We start from the raw sequence: 24,702 nt of genomic DNA on the forward strand, positions 1-24,702 counted from the left end.
GTCCCTCTCCTTAGTAATCTGACATGGGTTTATGGAGGCTGGACCAGAGGCAAAACCTGAGAGACAGGCATCACCATGTGCTAATTACCCCTCCCCTCTGACCAGTTACTGGTCCAAACTTAAGAGCCCTGCTTTCACTGCCTTTAGAATAAATTCTTTCCCAGGAGACTTCCACTCCTGCATGAAAACAGAGGACTTATGCCCTGGCACTACACATGCAGATGTGTCTGAATGAATGCCAGTGGTGACCAAATTTAGGTTCAAGCCGGAATCCTCCGCTCCATCAGAATTCCTCCCCTTCGACACTTCCATTCTTCTGCATCTGCTGTCCCTTTTTAATGGTGTTGGTCATAGGACCGCAGTTATCTTTACTCTGGGTTTTTAGAAAATCTGGGCTTTCTAAGATTTCCCATATGTTTTTAGAGCAGACATCTGTTGTTTTTACATGCCTCCTCAAGAACATTGCTCTGTCAATTCTGCTTTCATTCTCCTACATTCTCAGTTTCCCCTCCCCTCTCCACTGGATCACTCCATCAACATACAAATTCCTCCAATTAAAAAAAAACCTCTTGACCCAATATTCCTCTTCTACCTACCGTCCATTTCTCTGCTCCCTTTTATTGCAAAACACGTAGAAATAAACCGCGTGTTGTTGCTTGAAATTTGCAGTCTCCAAATTCTTTTCTTCTGATTCTCTCTTGACCAGACTCCAACAGTGTTTTATTCACCTTTACAACACTTAAAACTGCCCATGTTAAAGCCTCCACATGGTTAAATCCAAAGGTAAGTCTTAATTTTATCTTGACTTCTCTTCACTTGACAGTGACCTCTCTCCTCTCCAGGCACTTTATTCCCTTTGCTGCCGGGACATCTCATTCTCTCAGATTGTCTCCTATCTCTCTTTTTTTTTTTTTTTTTAAACCATTACAAAATGTTTAATCAGAATTCATTTTAGCCAATCTAGTAAGAGGTCAGCTCAGTTTTCTATGCTGTAACAAAGCTATGTCTATTTTTTTTTTATGGATTACTCCACTCTTTTAAATTCTTTTATTTTTTATTTTATTTTATTTTTTTTATTTATTATTATTATACTTTAAGTTCTAGGGTACATGTGCATAACGTGCAGTTTGTTACATATGTATACTTGTGCCATGTTGGTGTGCTGCACCCATCAACTCGTCAGCACCCATCAACTCGTCATTTACATCAGGTATAACTCCCAATGCAATCCCTCCCCCCTCTCCCCTCCCCATGAGAGGCCCCGGTGTGTGATGTTCCCCTTCCCAAGTCCAAGTGATCTTATTGTTCAGTTCCCACCTATGAGTGAGAACATGCGGTGTTTGGTTTTCTGTTCTTGTGATAGTTTGCTAAGAATGATGGTTTCCAGCTGCATCCATGTCCCTACAAAGGACACAAACTCATTCTTTTTTATGGCTGCATAGTATTCCATGGTGTATATGTGCCACATTTTCTTAATCCAGTCAGACATTTCTCAAAAGAAGACATTCATACAGCCAACAGACACATGAAAAAATGCTCATCATCACTGGCCATCAGAGAAATGCAAATCAAAAAAAACCACAATGAGATACCATCTCACACCAGTTAGAATGGCAATCATTAAAAAGTCAGGAAACAACAGGTGCTGGAGAGGATGTGGAGAAATAGGAACACTTTTACACTGTTGGTGGGATTGTAAACTAGTTCAACCATTATGGAAAACAGTATGGCGATTCCTCAAGGATCTAGAACTAGATGTACCATATGACCCAGCCATCCCATTACTGGGTATATACCCAAAGGATTATAAATCATGCTGCTATAAAGACACATGCACACGTATGTTTATTGCGGCACTATTCACAATAGCAAAGACTTGGAATCAACCCGATTGTCTCCTATCTCTTTAGGAGTTACCTCTCTCTCAGCCTCCAGCCTCCTTTGCTCATTCCTTATCATCACCCTCACATCTAAACACTGAAACACCTCATTCTTGAAACTCTTATATCTTATCTTCAATGCCTTTCTTTCCTTTCTTTCTTTCTCTTTCCTTCCTTCCTTCCTTCCTTCCTTTCTTTCTTTCTTTCTTTCTTTCTTTCTTTCTTTCTTTCTTTCTTTCTTTCTTTCTTTCTTTCTTTCTTTCTTTCTTTTTCTTTCTTTTCTTTCTTTTTCTTTTCCTTCCTTCCTTCCTTCCTTTCTTTTTTTAGAGACAGAATCTCACTCCATTGCTCAGACTGGAGTGTCGTGGTATGATCATAGCTCACTGCAGCCTCTAATTCTTGGGCTCAAGTGATCCTCCCACCTTAACCTCCTGAGTAGCTAGGACTACAGGCGTGTGCCACCATCTTCAGCTAATTAAAAAAAATTGTAGGGACAGGGTTTTGCTATGCAGGCTCTTACTGTGTTGCCCAGGCTGGTCTCAAACTTCTAGGCTCAAGCAATGCTCCTGCCTCAGCCTCCCAAAGTGCTGGGACTACAGGCGTGAGCCACTGTACCTGGCCAATACTTTCTCTCCTTCAGTGAGCTCATCCAATCTCATGGTTTTCAATATTAATTATATACTGATAACTCTCCAGCCAAGAACTCTTGCCTAAATTTCAGGCTTATATATTTAACTGCCTACCAACATTTCCACTTTGAGGTGTAAAAGGAATCTCAAATTTAACATGTCTAAAAATTGAGCTCCTCTTCTCTTACAAAACTCTTCCTTTCACAGTTTTCCTCCATTTCGGTTAATCACATCTCCATCCTTCTAGTCACGCTTGCCAAAACCTTAGGGTCATCCTCACTTCTTTCTGTCACTTTTCCTCTCCCCTTATTCAATCATGGTAGCCCTGCCTTCAAAATATGTTGAGAATCTATTTTTACCAAGTCAGCTGTTATCACTTTGGTCTACACTAGCAACATCTCTAATCTGGATTATTTCACTACTCTCCTGCTTCCTCCCTTTCGCCTGCATTTTTAAATGTCAGCTAGATTATGTCACTACCCTGTTCAAACTCTCTGCTGGCTTCTCATTCCAGAGTAAAACCAAAGTCAGTAGCCTACAAGACATTTTGCAATCTTTAATCTCATCTGCTACTCTCCCTTGGCTCACTTAGTAGGGCACAAACCCATATATACCTTCTGTTCTCTCTCTCTCTTTTCCTACATGCCTAAGTAGCTCATTCCCCCATCTACTGTGACTCAAATGTCCCTTTTTCAAGGCCTTCTCCAATAACCTTAAATAAAATTACAGCATCCCTCTACCCTAGCAATTTCTATTCCTCTTCCTTGACATTTTCCTTCATAGTTCATATCACCATCTGAACTATTACGTATTTTATTAATATAGCTGTTTATTATCCCCCTCCCCCAACTAAAATGCAAGGTCCAACAGAGCATGGATTTTTGTCTATATTATTCACTGTTATATACCTGGAACCTAAAATAGGCATGCATATAGTAAGCATCAGTAAACATTTGTTGAATGAATGAATGAATCCCCAGCACGCCTAATTCTTGTATTAGTACCTCAATGGATAAGGGATACGCAATCTGTATGACACTGCCTCTTTTTCTTGGTGTTCTTGTAGTTTCTAGTTACTTTACTAATCAGTTTTTCTTGTTAGTAAAAGTCAAGTCTAGAATATAAAATCCCCTAATTGCTTCCTCAGTCGTCTGAGAAATGAAACTATCAAGGAAGCAAGTAAAGAACTTTTCAAATTCTTTGCTTTTAGTAGAATGAACCTATCAACAGACATTGGAATCATTGTAGTTCCTTCTCTGGAACTTGTATCTGTGTCGGTTTTGTAACTGGAATGAGAAAAGAAGCATCTAGAACATTTGTATGGTTGGGTGGCATGCAGCACACTCCTGCAATTATATCACTTGCATTTTCTCCTTTTTAGCATGAGCATAATGATTTTCATTATTTCTATCCTTGCGTTTCTAGACCTTGTTATAGATGAACTTTATAAAGTTAGGAAATATTTATTGAATCCAACTCCATAGCTGGTACTTTTCTAGATGCAAGGAATGTAACGATGAAATTTCATTTTATCACACAGTAGTTGAGTTAGTAAATAAAAGGGCATATTGATACATACAACTACTTGAATATTCATTGGATCTATTTCCTTTGAACAAGATTTACCTTTCTGTTGATATATTTTAGTCTGTGATGACAAGTCTTGGTGGGGATGATAATAACAATGACTTCAAGTTACAAAGCTCTAGTGGGCAATATATGTAATAATTTATGTTAACACGTTTCTGATCAGTGATCTTTAGGTGGGCAGGAGCAAAGACTGAATGGAGTTAGCTTAAATAAAGAGGACTTATTATATGTAGCAATGAAAGTGTTGTCATAGCAACCCAAAAATACCCACAAGGAACAGCTGTAACAGAGGGTGCCAAAGAGGAGTTCTGATTTCATGGCATTTTTGGCGACCTCAACAGCAGGAATTCATTAACTGTGACCTGTTTGCATCATTGTTCATTATCACGACTCAGTAGTATTCCACATGCCTGCTTCTTTCTCTTGTCCTCTGATCAGTTGGCCATTCCTGGTTCAAGCGGCCAAGGCCAGATTCACAAAAGCAGGATGTAAATGGCAGTTGGTGCTCAGTGTGGGAAAGACTATTGGGAGCGGCAGTGACTAGGAGGAATTTGAGGGAACATGAAGCCTTATCTAAAAGGGTCTATCAATTGTTGCCATGTGGGAATATGAATCTATTTTTTAACAATACTTGATTTTTCACATGAAGATGGAAATCCTGAGTGAAATATCTTAATATTTTTAAAAAAGGCAACTAAGTAAAATATAAACAAAACAAAACAAAACCAAGAAATCTGCATAGACAAACCCTGTGCAGGTCTGTGCAACAAAAAGTTGAGGTAGCAGCCCTAACTGCTTATCCTTGGAAAGGCCTGCTTACACAGCCAGCCCTGGGCAGGTATCTGGGAATGTGGATTTCAGGAGGGTTCCCACCATTCCCAGAACTGGTAAGAGCGACTCTTTGTGCCTAAACTTTTGTGTAGACAACATGTTTATGCTGACTACCTGCTTTCCTTCTAGGACTCTGAAATCTGAGTATGTGCCTAGCAGAGGCTGCCTGCCTTTTACTGGGCCCCAGTAAAAGCCCTGAGCACTGAGTCTCTAAGGAATTTCCTGGTTGGCATCATTTCACATGTTTTATCGCAACTCATTACAGGGGCAGTTGAGCACATCCTGTGTAAACTCTATGGGAGCTGAACCTTGAAAGTCTGTGGCTGGTATATCCTGTATTTTGATCATGTGCCTTTTTCCTTGCTGATTTTGCTTTATATCCTTTTGCCAATCATAATCATGAGTATTACTATATGTGAGTCCTATAAGTCCTCCTAGTGAATCATCAAACCTGGGGCTGGTCTTGGGGACCCTAACTCAAGGAAAAGCAAAACATATCTTTGAACCAAATTCAGCCAATAGTTTCACCTTTCAACCTCTAACCTGAGACATGGGCAGGACAGTTGCCAGGCATAAATGGAACATTTTCATATGCATCATCATATTGAGTCTTCACAACAACCCTGCAAAATGAGCCATTTTATAACCTCATTGTATAAGTGAGGAAATAGACTCAGAGGACTTAACCTCGCACAATGTCCTATCACCTGTAGGTGGAAGAGGCAGGAATCAGAGTTAAATCCAACTTTATTTTCATACTGCCTCAATATGAAATTATATTTCCTCCCTTATGTTAAAATTTCAGAATCATTTTGTTTATTTTCTATTCCCTATGCATAGTATTTATACCTCTGGAGCTCAAAGTATTCTTATCATTCCTCCTCCATGTAATATTTGTCTTTTTCTTATTCCCTTCCAATCTTACCTTCCTATCAGCTATGAATGAGGTTTTCTGAGCCAGTAGGGAAACAGAAAAAAAAAAAAAAGAAGGTAAATATGGGTACAGGCAAGGGAAGGGAAGGATAATAAAAGATAGCAGCTGGGCTTGCCTCTGCTAGGGATGGTCAGTAGTCCCAACAGTAGGCTCTAAAGTGGAGTGGAGGCTGGGTGTACAGGGTGGCTCACATCTTTAATCCCAGCACTTTGGGAGGCTGAGGCAGGATAATCACTTGAGGCTAAGAGTTTGAGACCAGCCTGGACAACATAGCAAGACCCCCTTTCTACAAAAAAATTAAAAATTAGCCAGACATGGTGGTGCCTGCCTGTAGTCCTAACTACTTGGAAGGCTGAGGTGGGAGGATTGCTTAAGCCCAGGAATCAAAGGTTGAAGTGAGCTATCATCATGCCACTGCCCTCCAGCCTGGGCAACAGAGCAAGACCCTATCTCAAAAAAATGAAAAAAAAAAAAAGAGTAAATAAAGTGGCAAGGAGAATACCAGGTGAATCTAGGCTGTGACAGTAGTACTTATAGTCAGAGAAGCAGTGATAATCTTTCCAGAAGGATCCATGAGGTTTGAAGCAGGATCTCATTCAGCATATAGCATAGTTCAGGTGACAGGATAAGAGGATGAGAAATGGATAGGCAGGTTGTCAAGGGCCTATCTGGGGGTGAGTGCAGAGCTATACTCTCAGGAAAAAGTAGCATGAAAACCTGGAAGCTGGATAGAAAGCCTTACTCTAAGATCTGAACTTGCAGAGTCAGAAGTCTGGAAGGGAAAGTGCAGCTTGATGGTTGAGCAAGTACTCCAGAGTTCCCCTCTGGTCCACTGAATATTAAGCTTGGAACAGCACGACCAGTTCGAGCCTCTTTCTTCTAACATTTTGCATATCTTGAGTGGCTTTCTAGGTAACGATGGAACTGAATTCATAAAGCGGAAGGTCTTTCTTCGTTTCCTGTGTCTGGGCTGAGCTGAACATGTTTGAGACGGACACTTCTTGCTGAAGGAACACACCGGAATAGGTTTGCCTAGCTTTGCAGTATTTATTACTGTTTTAGATTTCCCTCACAATACATCTCTGAAAAGACTCAGTGAACTAAATGATACTCAGAGAGATAGCATTTCAGTGAACTCTCAGTGAACTCTCGAGGTTACAAACATTTAAAACAGTCACATTACCATGTAAGTAATTATTCCCAGTTATTCCCATACCAATCTGTTTTACAGATATTTTAATACTAGGTGGTCTCTGAGTTATAAGCATCAGGCTTATGAACATCCCATGCAATTCGCTGCATCCACTAATATCTTTTGAATTTCTACTATGTGTGCCTCATGGTCATTGTGCAGAGTCATAATAATTGACATTTACTGAACACTTACTCTGCAATCTGCACTGTCGCACTGACATGCATTAATTCATTATTCTCACAATAGCTCCCAGCAATGCTATGAGGTAGGCATTATTATTGTATCCATTATCAGGTAAGAGTCCAAGGCACAGAAAAGTTCAGTACAATTTTTTGTTGTACTAGAAGTGTGCCTCACTTCAAACAATGAACAATTTAGAAAGAGAGATAAGACATATTGACATGTAAACAACCAGTCACCTGCCTCTCCTGCACTTTCACCCAAAGGTTTTGAGCCAGATCTATTTTTGCCCTTTGTTCCATTTGGCATCCAAGCTACTCTAGTGCCACCTGCTGACCAGAATGGGGAACTGTCGGACCTAGTACCGTCCCTATAATCTTACTTCTTCAAGTAGGATTCTGTCATACCCTCCATTTTATTTCTAGCTTTAAAATGTCCACTTTATTCCATATAACACTTAACATGTATAATTTATATCTTAAGAATAGATAGCCTGTGATGCTGATCTATGTTAAAACACTCTGAGAAATGTAGTACAATTTTTTACATCTCTGGGTTTCTCTAGACAAGCGTATCACAATGCAGAACTATGGGTATCATTACTACACTTTGCATAAGATACAAGAGAACTATGATAAACTTCAGAAAGTAGTGAACTCACCTATTCCTTAAAATACGAGTAGGCAATTGTTACAAAGCAACAGTAAATGGCTTATAAAGTGTAAGTGTATTTTATGCTACTCTGCTGTTACACAGGGCATAACATTTTTGCAAGGCTTTTTTGGGACCACGGTGCATTAGCAACACAAAACGCTGGTCCAACTCTGAATAGCAATCACTAGATGAAACGGATACCCTCTCACATGTGCACAAATCTGCACAGAAAAATACTAAAGTTTCAGAATTGGACTTGTGTAATGTATTTCTGCTTTCTAGGGTATTAAGTACTGATATGCATTTTAATTTACCTAAAGCAATGCATGTATCCTCGCAGCAACATGATACTTCTATTACATGGTAAGGTGAATACCGGAAGTAAAAGACAAAAGGTGTACATGAATGTTTATTGGGAAGGAAAGCTGTCAACTTAAACAGCAGCATCCTTGTTGTTATGGATACACATGACCTCCGTAAACTGTTATATAGGAGACATTCCAATTCCCCTCCAGGCCAGAGACATTCCATACTGAAAGGAAATCCTTGAAGAAGAGTAAGGGAGGGAATAAAGAAATCAAAAAGTTACATAGAATACTCTCGAATTGTAATTAACTATATTTTCAGATATTTACAGTAGTACAAAACATAATTGCTTACAGAATTTGTTCAGATAACTTAAATATCAAGTACATTTTTAGTCTATAAGTGGAAGTTACTAATATTTTATATGAAATAAAGCCATTAATACTTTTCTATAGCAGTAATTGTACACCAGGAGGGCCAGGACAAACGAAAGGAATGGAGTTTTCTCAAAGCTGCATTGTGAAAAACTATGAACAGTTGATCCCATACACATGAATTTCTTTCTTTCTTTCTTTTTCTTTTTTTTTTTTTTGAGACGGAGTCTCACTCTGTCGCCCAGGCTGGAGTGCAGTGGCGCGATCTCAGCTCACTGTAACCTCTGCTGCCCGGGTTTGAGCCATTCTCCTGCCTCAGCCTACCGAGCAGCTGGGATTACAAGTGTCTGCCACCGCACCCAGCTAATTTTTGTAGTTTTAGAGGAGACGGGGTTTCACCATGTTGGCTAGGCTGGTCTCTATCTTCTGACCTCGTGATCCACCTGCCTTGGCCTCCCAAAGTGCTGCGATTACAGGCGTGAGCCACCGCACCCAGCCATCATGAATGGGTTTCTTTGCCACAGGAAATCCAAGTGGAAAAGGCAATGGAGATGTGTACGAAAGTTTCTTGAGGAGAAGAAAGATTACACCTTGTATGCATTTACTTTTCTGTCTCTTCTACCACATCACATTCTTCTCTTGCACTGTCTGATGGCCGTAATGTTAGGTTGTCTCTATAAGCAACTGCATGATAAGGGTGCTGTCTTTGAATCTTCACTCAGTGTATCAAGTTCTTCTATGGCCTCATCAAAAGTGGTTTTAGTCGGTATGCAGGCAAGCTCTGGGTTATTAATGATCTCATAGTAAAGTACAGAAAAATTAAGAGCCAGCCCCAGGTAGGTTGGGTATATGGATTACATCTCTTTACTATATCAAATGCCTCTTAGGAAGCTCCTTGGGAATTATCTATCATTTGTTTCAACCATCACCACATGCAACAAATGTACTGGAAATAATCTCCCTTCATTTTTGATAAAAGGTCGTACTCTCTAGATTAGTTGCATTGGATAGTAAATAGTTATCCAAAAATTGCAGGACAGTAATGAATATGGATCTCAGTTCAGACTTGACTTTCTCCTGATAAGTTTTCTCTTTTGTTTTGGTTTTTTGTTTTTTCTCAGTGATGTGAAGCTCACTCCCAATAGTTCTTGATCAGCTGCAACTTCTTGTCAGAGGTGTTGGTTTTCTGCTCAGAGCTCAAGATACCCTCCAGGTGGGCCTGCAGCCTTCAACGATGTTTTTGTAGGCCACAGAGAGTGAGTTTGCTCTTCCTTGGACAGCTCTGCATCCTGCTAGGAGAGCCCTCAAATTGCAGGTATAATCAATGATAGCAAAACCCTTGAATTCAAAGTATTTGCAAGTACTCAAAGCCCCCCTCAGAATCACCATGAAATCCTCGCTTACCACCTTCATTCTTTTCCACTTAAGTGTATGTTTCTCTAAGTATCAAAATTTGTGATAAAGATTTATTATGCGCCGATCCTTGAGATATTAGAGTTGGAATGAGATTTAGAGATCATTTAGAGTTCAAGTTCAACTTTTTGTTTACAGTTCTCTGCTGTTTGATGACCCAAATCGATTTCACAGGAAGCCATTTGCTGATTGCCTGGCTTGACCTCTTTCCTGATTCTTCATTTTTCTCTAGTCTACTGGGAATTCTGCCCTGCTCTTATGGTAAAGAAAGGCCTGTGTTTGTAGCCAACGTGGGCTCCCTCAACAATTGGGCATGACACATTTCTATTCCCTCTGGTAGGTCTCACTCCTCCCCACTATGAGATGGGTTAGCTGCTGGATTTCTGTGGCCTCAAGTTCCCCTCATCTCATCACACTAGGGACACTGAGACACAAAGAGCTACACAGCTGTCAGCTGATTTTGAGCTTGGGGCTTCAGTGGCCTTTCAGAGTTTTCCCAATGACTACCCTCCAAGTGGTTTCTAAACAGAAGAAAACAGTTTCTCCTTTGTTGAAGGCTTCCTCCTCCTGTCCCATTATTCCTATCTATGGCGGAGCCAGGGGGTACCTGGGGACTGTTGGCTCCATAATTTTATTAGTGCCCTCTCCCCAGTTCTTTGATATTGACCTTTGACATTCGCTCAGTCTGATGTAAAGTACTCTGCAAAATCAGCTTTAAGGCCCCCCCTTCTGACCAATATCTATCCTCAAATCCAACCTAAATAGGACTTCTGGATATGTTGCCTCTTGGAGATATTTAAGCAGGGGAATGTTTCAAAGTAGAAGGTTTGCTGTCTTTCCTGATGCCCACCCTTTCTTTGAAGCTTTCATTCTCTAAACTGGATAGATTAGAAGTGCTTCAGTCTCATCTCTAGTTTGCATTGTGTCCAGAAGCGAGAGAGTCCTGCATCAGAACACTGCTTCTCTTTTAGGTCACTTCACGTGATGTTCTTTGTGGATGATCATCTTTGTGGATGAGGTTGATGAGTTAGTAGCATGAGGTTAGGGCCTTTCTTAGTTTCACTGTATACAATTTCCTTCTATAATTAGCTTCTTTCAGTTCCTTTTAGTGGGTATAGGAATAAGAAAGACTTTCAAAAAGTCTTCCTACGCTTTTCTTTACAGATGAAGAAATTGTGGGATGGAGAGGTAAAATGATCTGGTCAGATTCACACAACCAGAGAGTAGCCGAGCAGAGGACTGAACCTGGGGCTACTGTTTCATTGACGAACACTATTTTCCTATTCTGCTTAATAGCTTTTCTTTACAGATGAAGAAATTGTGGGATGGAGAGGTAAAATGATCTGATCAGATTCACACAACCAGGGAGTAGCCGAGCAGAGGTCTGAACCTGGGGCTACTGTTTCATTGACAAACACTATTTTCCTATTCTGCTTAATAGCCAATATTATATCCATTTTTTTAAACTGCCTTTCTAGTTTAAAATATTTAATTTTTCAGTTGCATTATGCATTCAGTTGGTGGACTCACCTCAGAAGTAAATTGTTGAAATCAAGTTTTTATGGGAAAATGCACTTCTAAATTCAAGTAGTCAATTCCTTATGAATCTTTCAAACAGCATGTAACTCCTTGCAAAGATTTCAGGATACTAGTTGAACACTATAAAATTTTTATGTAGAAACAAAGTAATTCCAGGCACTTCTGCTGAGGGGACAGTCCATGCAGAACAGGTGAGGGGATTTAGTGGTAACCAGTTGGGTTAGAAGAATGGACAGATCGTCAGCACACAGTCTTGGCTGGTGCAGTGTTCAGATCCATTATTTGGGTCACAAATTACTTATCTCAATATGCTCCTTTAATTATGTTCTCCTTACTCCTCTTTTGTTGTAGCACCTACCTTCTGTCAGGAGTGGTATTAAAGTTGCAAACAAATTTTTGTCAGAATATTTGGAATATTAAGTTATATGAATGCTAATTAATAATAACAAAGAAGTCAGGCACGGTGGCTCACTCCTGTAAGCCTGTAATCACAGCACTTTGGGAGGCTGAGGCAGTAGGATCACTTGAGCCCAGCAGTTTGAGACTACCCTGAGCAACACGGAGAAACCCGAAACCCTGTCTCTACAAAAAACATGAAAATTAGCCAGGTATGATGGCAAGTGCCTGTAGTCTCAGCTACTCGGGAGGCTAAGGCAGGAGGATCGCTTGAGCCTGGGAGGTCAAGGTTGCAGTGAACTGTGGTTGCGCCACTGCACTCCAGCCTGGGTGACAGAGCAAGACCCTGTCTCAAAAGATAATGATAACAAAAATAATAATAACGAAGACAAAAGTTCCCAAGTTGGAAAACATTTACTTAATGAATTGCTGTGGAAATGAGGGGGGTAAACCCATCTTCAACCACCTCAGAGCTTCCATAAAAATAATAATAGTAAGAGCTACCATTTACTGAGTGTTTACTTTGTGCCAGCCATTACTCTGAGTATTTTACAAACATGTTATTTAATGAGGTAGGCATAACTTTTCTAGTGAGGAAACACACAACCTTTCCAGAGAGAGGTCACACAGTCAGCAGGAAGAAGACCTAAACTTTAAATCTAGGTTGATCCTATGGCAAGGATGAACATTTAACCATCACTGATCCTAAAATGTGATGCCTTCTCATTCCTAAACCTCACGCCCATATGCTTTGTATTCCTTCCAAATGTGTTTCTTGGTCTTCCGGAAAGGTAGAGATTGGCTATTGGAAATCCGTGATTTCTTAACTTTCAGAGTAGGACATACATCAGTGCCACTCATTCTCATTCCTTCACTTTCTGTTATTCATGCTTTTCTTATTTCTTATTCATGCTTTTCTTATTTCCCTTGTGAGTCTAGATCTGGTTGTTCCATTTCTGCCTGAAAGGCCCTCTCCTAACCCCCTCCATTCCATCTCTCCAGCTGAGCCACTCTCTTCAAGGGAAAGCTTAAACACTACATCACCCAGCAGAGGTTTCTGACTAAACATTCCCAAGGCTTCCCTTTCCTTCAGCACTTATTGAGAGTATAGACCTGTGCCTGTCCTTTTCCTGTGTGTATAGTTATGTTTCACTTAAACCAGCAATTCATTGAAAATAATTATTATTATATTATTGAGTTTTTTGGGTAAACTCAAAATAGTAGTTTTAGCAAAAACATTTATGATTATTAAAAATAAGTGATGTGTACTTATTCTGTATAAACTTTTTAGAGTTCATATTTTTTTGTTAGTTTATTTGGAGACAGAGTCTTGCTCTGTCACCCAGGCTGGAGTGCACAATCTCGGCTCACTGCAACCTCTGCCTCCCGGGTTCAAGCAATTCTCCAGCTTCAGCCTACCAAGTATCTGGGACTACAGGCACATGCCGCCACGCCCAGCTATTTTTTTGTATTTTAGTAGAGATGGGATTTCACCATGTTGTTCAGCCTGATCTCGAATTCCTGAGCTTAGGCAATCCGCCTGCCTTGGACTCCCAAACTGCTAGGATTACAGGCGTAAGCCACCGTGCCTGACCTAGAGTTCACATTTTTTTAAAAAAATGAGTTGAAATTTAAGGAGAAGGTCAATTAAATAATAGAAACTTCTTTTCCAAGAGTAGTTAGTCATTGCATCAGATAGGAGATTGGACTAGGTAGCTTTTGAGGTTCATTGGAGGCCTATGATTCCACCATCACCCTAGTACCAACTGAGTGGTAGAATGTAGTAGGATAACAGCAGGACCAAGAAGGGTGATTTCAAAAGGCAAAGAGACATAAATAGTGAGTGAGAGCCAGAGGTTGAAATATGAAACAAAGCAGAGATGGAAAGACAAACAGCCACATTTTAGTCAAAATAGCCAAACTCATGTGAAATCCACAGCACTGAATCTCCAGAATCCAAAAAAATTCATATATTTGTCCACTTTTGCATTGCTATAAAGAACTACTTGAGACTGGGTAATTTATAATGAAAAGAGGTTTAATCGACCCATGGTTCCACGGGCTGTATAGGAAACATGGCTGGGGAGGCCTCAGGAAACTTACAATCATGGCAGAAGGCAAACAGGAAGCAGGCATGTCTTATGCAGCTGGAGAAAGAGAATGAGAGAGCAGGGCGAGGGACTACACACTTTTAAACAACCAGATCTCATGAGAACTCACTGACTATCGTGAGAACAGCAAAGGGGAAATCCACCCCCATGATCCAATCACCTCTCACCAAGACCCTCCTCCAACATTGAGGATTACAATTCGATATGAGATTTGGGTGGGGACACAAATTCAAACCATAAAAATCCAATATAATTTTCTTTTTAATCTAGGCAGTCTCATTATTATAAGTTTCCAAATAAGACCCAGGAACACTGATAATTTACAGATCCAAGAATCTTTTGAGATTTTTACTTGGTTTGGTTTTGCAGATTAAGAGGTAAGTTCTTATTTTCATTGTTGTTTGCTATTTCACTAGAGAAAATTATGTCAAATAACCCTTATGAATGCAATTCAAAATCAAAAGCTTTGTTGGCAGCAATACGGCAGTGTAGTGTTAACATAGTACCAACACAACAAATCATAGAATCATTCCATTTGGTTCCACAAGCTTTGATGATAGGGCAAATTAAAAAATCTAACTCAAATAATAACAGAAAGGAAAAGGAAGCCCAAGAGAAGAAAAAGCAGATATTAGCTATTAAACAGAGTGTCACAGTAAAGTAAGAGTACTTCATCCTCTCTCTCCCACTGAATGCAACTAAAAACTCTGGATAGAATGCACAGAGCAGTTATCTAAGGACTCTGGAAAGTGTATGGTCAGACAGACTGGGGAAGGAAACCAAAACTTGAAATACTGCTTAACTGGTGATAAGCTTTCTGTTATCCCTCCTCCAGTATCTCCTGTCCTGGACTCAAAGGCAGTCTGAAATCTGGAACTGCACAATGGGTGCAGAAAGAAAGTACTCCAAGAGGAGTCCTTTATTTTGGTCCACAGAGTGGAAAAGAGGGTCCTTATGGGTCAGAGAGAGTAGAGAAAATTTTCTGGGTTTTTTGTCCCCATTTTTCATTTTCTCTTGTACCAGTCCTGTGGCAATCTTGTAACAAGAGAAGCAGCCAGGCTTGTGTCTAAAACTCCAAGATAATTATTTATTATGATCAAAGGAACTATAGTCTCAAGAATATAAGCCTATGTATTTGGATTTCTCTATATCTCTATTTTTCTCCATATATTTCCTCACTGCTTAGCCCCAAATTGAAACGCTGTGCACAGCAGGGCAAAGAATCAAAAGCTCTGGATTTGTAGCCAGTGAACCAGGAAGGGGGTATGCTAGGAGCTTGAAAGTATCAAGGTGATTGTGAAAAGAACAGAGCTCAAGAAAATAATCCATAAAATTGTGCAAACTTCTGGGCTAACCCCCAAGGTGCACATGCATAAATCTGACCATGAATAGCATACTAAAGGGTTTGATAACTGAATTATAGGGTAGGCCACTACACAAGTCCAAGACTGGCTATGGGGTGGCCCAGACCTGGAATAAATCCAAATAGCACTGTAAAGATATGAAAATGGAACTGAATTAGAACTATAGCCCACAAAAGGATAGTAGGAACTTGTAGTCTAAACCTAACTGGGTTGGTTGGTTAACTACAAACACTTTGGTTAACTACAAACACTTTTAAAAAATCTATTTCATAGGATTTAAAGTGTTGATTAACTACAAAAATAAAAAACAATCCATTTCATATGATTTAAACAGGATTCAGAGTCACATAACTTAATAGTCAAGATGTTCAATATATAATCCAAAATTACTTAGCACATGAAGAATCAGGCAAATCTCATCATTTTACAAGAGAGAAGACAATTAATAGTTATTAACTCCAAGATTATACAGATGTTAGAATTCTCAAACGGCTTTTATAATGACACTTCAAGAGATGAGGACAAACACTCTTTGAAAAAAAATAATGTCAACTTTTATTTTAGATTCAGAGGGTGCATATGCAGGCTTGTTACCTAAATATAATGTGTGATATTGAGGTTTGGGGTACAATCGATCATGTCACCCAAGTCCTAAGCATAGTACCCAATAGTTTTGCAACCCTTATCATCCTCCATCTCTTGCCCCTCTAATAGTCCCTAATGTCTATGTTGCCATCTTTATGTCCATGAGTACCACTGTTGAGCTTCCACTTATAAATGAGAATATGCAGTAATTGATTTTCTGTTCCTGCATTAATTTGCTTAGGATAATGGCCTCTATCTGTATCCATGTTGCTGCAAAGAACATGATTTAATTCTTTTTTATGTCTGCATAGTATCCCATGGTGTACCACATTTTCTTTATCAAATTCATAAACTCCCTCCCTTTAAACCAGTGGAAAGATATAAGGTCTTCAAAGAGGAATAGAAGATATAAAAATAAAAACACATCGAAAACACACTAAATGGAAATTTTAGATATGAAAAACAAAATAAAATTTAAAATTTACTAGATGGCTTCCATAGCAGAATGGAGATGACAGAGGAAAAACTCAGTGAATCTGTAGATAGGTGAATTGAAATTACCCTCTCTGAACAAGGTAGAGGAAAAGTTTTTTTTTTTTTTTTAAATAAACAATACTTCAAGGACCTATGAAACAATACCAAAGTTATACTATTTATATCATTATAATATTAGAAGGAGAGAAGGAAGGGTATGACACAGAAAAAAAATATTTCAATGAAAGTTGAAAACTTCCCAGATTTGGTGAAAGGCATAAAGGTGCGGATAAAGGAAGCTAAGAAAACCTCAAACAAGATGAACTAAAAAAATAATAATAATAAAAATAAAAGAAAAAGTCATGCCTAGAGACATCATAATCATGCTGCTGAAAGTAGCCAGAGGAAAAAAAGATACATCCAAGTGGAGGATCAATAAGTTTAATGATTGCATATTTCTCATCAGAAATCATGGAAGCTAGAAGGAAGTAGAATGACGTTTTTCAAAGGGGTAAAAGAAGAGAACTGTCAACTCAGAATTCTAAATCAAGTGAAAATATACCTTGAGGATGACAATAAAACAGATATATTCTCATATGAAGCAAAACTTATAGCATTCTTTGCCAGAGCACCTGCTCTAAAATCATGGAAGCTAGAAGGAAGTAGAATGACATTTTTCAAAGGGGCAAAAGAAGAGAACTGTCAACTCAGAATTCTAAATCAAGTGAAAATATACCTTGGGGATGACAATAAAACAGAGATACTCTCAGATGAAGCAAAATTTATATCACTCTTTGCCAGAGCACCTGCTCTAAAAGGCATACTAAAAGAAGTTCTTCACATGAGAGTAAAATGGTACCATAGCAAAACTTGGAACCTCAGAAATGAAGAAGGGAAAATAGTCCATTATATTTACTTAGTTGTCTACTTTCTCCTCTTCAGTTATTTTGAATATTTCTAACAGTCAAAAATAAAAAATATAGAGCATTCTCTGATACTCCTAAAACTTTGCCTCATCAGTATCTCAGATCTGGGGAGGCTTATGACTTGCTTGTAACCAGTAGGATGCAGTGGAAGTGACACTATATGACTTCTGAAGCTGAGTCATTAAACGTTATGCAGCTTCTGTCTTTTTGGCTGGAACACTCTGTTTTGTAACCCTGAACTGCCATATGAGAAATCCAAATACCCTAAGGCCTGATGATGTGAGAACGCCCAAACTAACTCATGCAGAAAGACCAAATGGAGAAAGTTGGAGGCTATGTGAAGAGAGAGAAATGTCTACACAGCCCACAGCTGCTTTAGTCCTCCCTGTTCCCTGCTCCAATCTGCTCTTATGGTTTCAATCACTGTGAGCCTGCATTAGCATGAGAAACCCTGGTGTTACCCAGGTCTGGACTACATATCATACAAAAACAAGTAGAACCAGGAAAACCTCTAAAATCCAGAAGACACCATTCAAACATATCAGATAAAATAAATATTATTTGGACATGCACCCAAAAATGAGTTTGCTTTCTTGACAAAATGAAATTTTGCAGAGAGTTTTCCAATTCCCCAAGAGACCACAAAAATCAAATTAGTTTTTCTTCAAGTAGCACTCATGCCCAGCCCCTGAGAATCCTCATACACAGCAAGCCTATGTTACAGAAATGAAAACACTCATCTTTTAAATATGGTGTGGGAAAGAATAGGAAATAAGGACTCAAGGAATTTAAATGCATTTCCCAGTATTAGGGATCAGTTAATAAAAATAAATTGTATGATAGCAGTAGAATCGGAAGCAATAAGAATGGGAAGTAGTTACAACCCCAACTGATTCTGGTTAATGAGACAAAAACTCTCACCTATCTGTTTGAAAAAGGAAACCAAGAGAATCATGAATGTGCTCTTCATTTGACCATAAAGCAGAGGGGAAGGCCATTTTAAACTTCTCTTCTGGCTCAACAAAGAAATCTGGCAAACATGTAACTGCCTTTTAAATAGTAGAGATGTCAGTTTGAATACAATTACTAGGGAACCAAGTTACTAAGATAACCAATTAGAATTGCAGACTGCCAGAGGATATAGAGAAACTTCAGAGGACATAGCCCCTCTAAAAAGGCTCCTTTGTGTAAATATCTTTCAAAGAGAGTTTTTAATAACAGAATGGAGAACAGGGTTATACATTTTTACAACTGTCTCTAAACTGAACAGAATATTAAGACTGGTACTTTTGTGAACGTCCTCGATCCATCCCTTTATCAGAAGTAACTTTATGCTGCTAAACAGTGTCTGCTTCTCTGCTAGGGAAGAAAGAACTCTCCTCCTCCTCCTCTTTGTCTTTCTGAGATTTCTCATGGGCAGCTGGAGAGAAAGTGGCAGGCCTGAGAAGCCTAAAACTTACTTTTAAAAAAGTGTATTTGTTAGAACATTTGATGGCAAGTGATAGAGACTGTTGAGAAAAGGAGTCAAACTCTGTACAATATTTTAAAGAGATTTATTCTGGGCCAAATATGAGTGACCATGGCCTATGACACAACCCTCAGAAGATCCTGAGATCATGTGCCCAAAGTGGTTAGGGCACAGTCTGGTTTTATACAATTTGGGGAGACATCAATCAAATACATTTAAATACATCAATCAAATACATTTAAAATGTACATTGGTTTGGTTCAGAAGGGCGGGACAACTTGGAGGGTTGCGGGGTGGGGGGCGTGGGTGCTGGGGGTGAGCTTCCAGGTTATTGGTAAATTTAAACATTTTCTGGTTGACGGTTGAGTCAGAGAACAGATGATAAAGTCCTATAGGCAGAATGCAAAACCAGAACACTCAGGTTGGAGAGATTGTGCTGCAGAATTATCCAGTCATTCTCAGCTTTAACAAGTAAAGGCTTATGTACCTCTGTAATGTGAATGATAAGAGTTTATTTGTCAGGGTTTTCTTTTTATTATACAGAGTAAATACAATAAGATGTGGAAAAACATTTTGTAAAATACAAAAGGGGAGAAAGACAGGAACTTATATTTAATAAGAATTCACCAAGTGCCAGGCAGTGCAGTAAAGCCTGTAGCACAGATGTATCTTTCCTCTTGATGAATCCCTGCTCTCTGCACTCTGTGTTGGAGCATCAGCCAATCACAGCATTAATCTCCAGACTTTTCATCCTCTGGAGGATGAAATAATCCTCTGGAACAATGAAATAATCTAATAAAGACTTAGCTAAGGAGCCCACTCAGGACATCCTCTGTGTTTCCTTTAGGAAGAGTTCCACACTTTGATCTTCAGACTTGCTATTAAGGGCATTCTCTGCTGTTTGTCTAAATTTAAGTGGTTTCAAAGGACCTTATGTAGCTTTTTATTTTTTTTAATGACTTTAGTATAGTTATAATTCAAAACTGTTTTATTTGTTCTTTTAAGGCGTGACTTTTTAGTTAAATAATTTTATTACTTAATATATCTCTCATGAAAGTAGTTGCCCCAAGAAGAGCCACTGATCACAAGCCGTTCCTAAGACAGATCTCCTAAGCAGGCACTAAATGCATCCCTGGATACATTCATGGAGTAAAGACCAATAGTCTGTGCTAACAGGCACTATGTCCTTTCATTCTATGAAAAGGAAAAGGGAAGGAGGCAAATAGGTACTTTATCAGTATGGAGTCAAAAAAGAAGGGCCATTCAGAATCTGGGTTCAAATGTCATTACACTGCTTCCCATTTGACCCTGGGGAAGTTACTTAACCTCTTTGCATCTTGATTTCTCTTATAAAATCCACATACTAATACCAAAGAGCTGATGTAAGGATTAGTTGACGTAAAATGTGTAAAATTTAGCATAATAACTGACATATACACTCACTCAATAAGCATATATCACTTTATAAGAGCAATCTTTGTGATATATGAACCACGGAAGAGCTCTATATCCCTGCTACATTAGTCCAGAGAAAAACTCTACAGGAAATTAAAATAACAACTGCACTTTAATATATTTATATTGCAAGGAGACATATAAAGCCAGTGTAACTATAACCACAATCTTCTAATATCTGTTAGGTTGCAGTTCTTGTAAATGGTATAAAATTTATAAATAGGCCCCTGTTGAGTATAGCCACTTACATGCCTAACAGGTAGAGAACTGAACTCATCATCTTGCCTCACACAAACTGTTTCTTTTTCTGATTATTTGATTTCTATTAATAGTTCACCATTCTCCTAGCAACTCATGCTTGAAACTGTAATTATTTTTGACAAGAACTTCTCCTTCACCACTGCCTACTGATCTTACTTGTACTCAAAATCTAACTCCATCCATCTCCATTTCTGTGCCTACCCACCTAGTTCAGGCCTCCAACCTGATTTTCTTGCTTCAAGTTTATTTTTTCCCACCAAATTCTCCCTCTGTATAAATCCTAAGCAAACTCTGATATTGAGCCCGTTTTACACCATTACTTCTGCTTCTGCTCAAATATCTCCAGTAGCTCCCTATTGCTTACCAAATAAACATCAAGTATTCAACAAATTTTATGAGATGACGCTGCAATTTCTTTCTGGCTTTGTCTTTAATTACTCACTGTATGCATTCTCCTTGAGCTTCCCTAAGCAATCTCCCTATTATTGTCATATATTGTCCCATATATTGTCATTTTACCTCCATAATCTGGTATTATTTATTATATTTTGAAAAACTTAAACTCATTTTACCTGTCCAAATAATGTCACCCTTTAAGGCCAAAAGCAAATGCCATCTCTCTGGGAAATGACATAGTAGATCTACAGAAAATGTGGGGTTTTTTTGATAAATAAATAATGCATGAATAAAAGAATAGTGAATGAAATTAAGTTCTATCCTGAAGGGCCTGTTTGGTAACAAGAGAAGATCAAGAATTAAAATAGAATCATTGAAAGATTCGTGTGAGATTTCATCAAGTAGATACAAAGAGAAGCAAAGACTCTTTACTTTGATGACAAGAATAAATGGTTAGACATGGGAAACTGAACTAGAACTCAGAACGGAATATGATGGTCATGATATCAGCGAGCAGAAAAGGCCAATGAAAGAGGTGTCAAAGCCAGGATTGGTGAAAACAGCACAGACTCTTCTCAGAGGGGCAAATTGTGTGAAAAGTGGATAGATACCACATAGGACTCAGATTTTTCTCTTGACCATGGTTCACAAAATGTGATCTGCAGGCCCCAGGGAATTTCAGGGAAGATGCTTTCAAGTATATACAAGATCAAAACTATTTTTACAATAATACTAGACATTACTTGGCTTTCTCACTGAGTTGACATTTGCACTATGAAACAAAGGCAATGGTGGGTAAAATCGCTGGTGCTTTAACAGAAATGAAGGCAGTAGTACCAAAAGTGTACTAGCAGACATTGAATTCTTTACTGCTATATCCGAGAAAAACAAGACAGTTTTTCATTTTCATTTAATAATATTCTTGATAAAATAGCATGATTAATTTTATTAAATCTCAACCTTTGATTATGTATTTTTTAAAATTCTGAGGCAAAATGCATAATATATTCCTGTTGCATACCAAAGTTCTAAGGTTATCTCAACGAAAATGATTTTTGTGCTTGAGTTGTGAGTTAAACAAACCACTATTTTACATGGAAAATTATCTTTACTTGAAAGAATGACAGACATATAAACTATAGTTATTCAGACTTAGGTATGTGTCAGAACTTCTCTCAAAAATAAGTGAGCCTGTCACTTCAAGGAAAACAACTCACAGCATTTGTTGCCAGTGATAACATTTGAGCTTTCAAACAAAATTTATAATTTTTTAAAACTCATATCTACCTCTGTGAATCTGGCAGGTTCTTGATTCTTCAAAAATTTTCTGATGAGATCAGTGGTGACAATAATACATGTGATTTTTTGGGTATTTCAACATGAAATGTGTCAGCACTTGGAAGATATGCATAACTCAATGAAGCACTATTTTCCAAATGACTAAATGCATGATGTTGCAAAATAGTGCATGGAATCTTAATTACAGAAAGGTCAGCTCAATCTGTTGGTGCTATGTTGGTGCTAACTCCAAATGGACTGCTGCTACACAACCACCCTCCTTAAGGGTATTCCTGAAGGGAAAATCTCCCAACTGCAGATCTGTAAGCAGTGTACCTGATCAATTACTTTCTATAAAGGAAGAAAAGGCCTGATGTATAGATGTACATGGACCTTTGAATGATGGCAGTTGGCTTGTTGGTTAGTCAGAAGGGCCTAGAGGAGAAAGACTGGAAAATGGGATATAAAAATGTCCAAGGAATAAAGGTACAGGTAGACCACTGGAGTAGGCACAAAGTGTACAGAAATTTGTGTGCTACATCAATGCCTATCAGACAGCCTATACTGCAGAGAAAGCACTAAACAATCAAGTAGAGAGGACTTGTCTAGTAGAAATCATTCAGCCTCTCTTCTCAGCAATATCTGTGTTTACACAAAGGGCCCATGATAATTGCATGGCCATGGTGGCAGGGATAAAGGCTGTGAATGATCCAATAGCATGAACTCCCTGTCTCCTGGGCTACTGCCACACTGTTTGTCCAGTCTATTAGCAGCAAAGATAAATGCTAAGTCCTCATTATGGCACCATCCCTTAAGAAGGCCAGTCAACCATTCAGTGGGAAGTTGATTATATTGGACTCTTTCAATCCTGGAGGGGATAGCAAATTGTACTTATCAGAATTGCTACCTATTATGGGTATACATTTTTCTTCACTGTTATAGGTGCCTTTGCCAGCACCACCCACCATACAAGAACTTACAGAATGCCTGATTTACTGGCATTGAATTCTACCTATTTTTTTGTATCAAAGGGCCCATTTTATGATAAAGTAGGTGTAATAATGGGGCATAAACATGAAATTGGCCATCCTAATGGAACAATGAAATAATCTAATAAAGACTTAGCTAAGGAACCCACTCAGGACTAACACTTCAAAGGGATAGAGTATTGTTCTCAAGAATAAGATAGGTGCATTAAATGTATAGCTGATGGCTGGGCACAGTGGCTCACGCCTGTAATTCTACCACTTTGGGAGGCCAAGGCAGGCAGATCATCTGAGGTCAGGAGTTCGAAATGAGCTTGGCCAACATTGGCAAAACCTCATCTCTACTAAAAATACAAAAATTAGCTGGGTGTGGTGGTGTGTGCTTGTAATCCCAGCTACCCAGGAGGCTGAGGCAGGAGAATTGCTAGAACCCAGGAGGCGGAGGCTGCAGTGAGCCGAGATTGCGCCACTCCAGCGTGAGATCATTCCAGTCTAAGTGACAGAGCGAGACTCCATCTCAAAAAAAAAAAAGTATAGCTGATTTATAGTGGTGTGTTTCCAATAGCCAGAATATACAGGTCCAGGAACCAAAGGGTGGATATAGGAATGGCTGTCACCAATACTCCCATTGACCCCTTTGCAGAATTTGGGCTTCCTATCTGTGCGTTCTTAGGCTTTTCAGGATTAGAAGCACTTGTTTGGTATGAAAGGGACTACTGTGAGGGCACACATGATGTCTCCACTGAACTGGAAACTATAACTACCACATGGTCATTTTAGATAACTTGTGTCAGTGGCCCATCAATGAAAACACTTACTATCTTGGTGGTGATAACTGACCTTGATTACCCATATGAAATAGAGTTGCTGCTACCCAATGAAGACAGGAAGTCCGATGCATGGAACACATAGGATTCACTGAGTTATCTCTTGGTGCTCCATGTCTGGTGATAAGTATAAATGGGTAATTGTAAAAACTAAGACTCACTGAAAGAGCGACAATTAGAGTTCAGACCCTTCAGAGATGATGATCTGGTTGCCCCCACCCAGTCAAGCAACACAGACTCCCTGAAATGCTAGCCAGGATGAGACAAACTAGAATAATCTTTTTCATATCCATTCAGCCTACCTTTTATACCAACTACTGCTATGGCAACCAGTTTTGTGCAACCGTACCACATATTTATCATTTCTTTTTTTTTTTTTAAGACTGCTTTGCTATTTTTTTGTTCTTTTTTTATTATTATACTTTATGTTCTAGGGTACATGTGCACAATGTGCAGGTTTGTTACATATGTATACATGTGCTATGTTGGTGTGCTGCACCCATTAACTTGTCATTTACATTAGGTATATCTCCTAATGCTATCCCTCCCCCGCCCCACCCTCCAACAGGCCCTGGTGTGTGATGTTCCCCACCCTGTGTCCAAGTGTTCTCATTGCTCAATTCTCGCTTATGAGTGAGAACATGCGGTGG

At 39.0% G+C, this 24,702-nt stretch overlaps 1 long non-coding RNA gene and 1 pseudogene across 1 annotated transcript in view; both read right to left on the reverse strand.

The window, feature by feature from the left end:
- Positions 1 to 7,957: 7,957 nt before the first annotated feature.
- LOC112425153 (uncharacterized) overlaps positions 7,958 to 24,702 on the reverse strand; it is a 54,707-nt gene continuing 37,962 nt past the window's right edge. Inside the window, exon 5 of the long non-coding RNA XR_003016173.2 lies at positions 7,958 to 8,438. This is a non-coding gene — a long non-coding RNA (uncharacterized lncRNA). The remainder of the gene's footprint in view (positions 8,439 to 24,702) is intronic.
- LOC139356790 (14-3-3 protein theta pseudogene) lies at positions 8,955 to 9,986 on the reverse strand (annotated as a pseudogene).

This window comes from Macaca nemestrina, chromosome 10, assembly GCF_043159975.1.
Source record: "Macaca nemestrina isolate mMacNem1 chromosome 10, mMacNem.hap1, whole genome shotgun sequence".
NCBI lineage: Eukaryota > Metazoa > Chordata > Mammalia > Primates > Cercopithecidae > Macaca > Macaca nemestrina.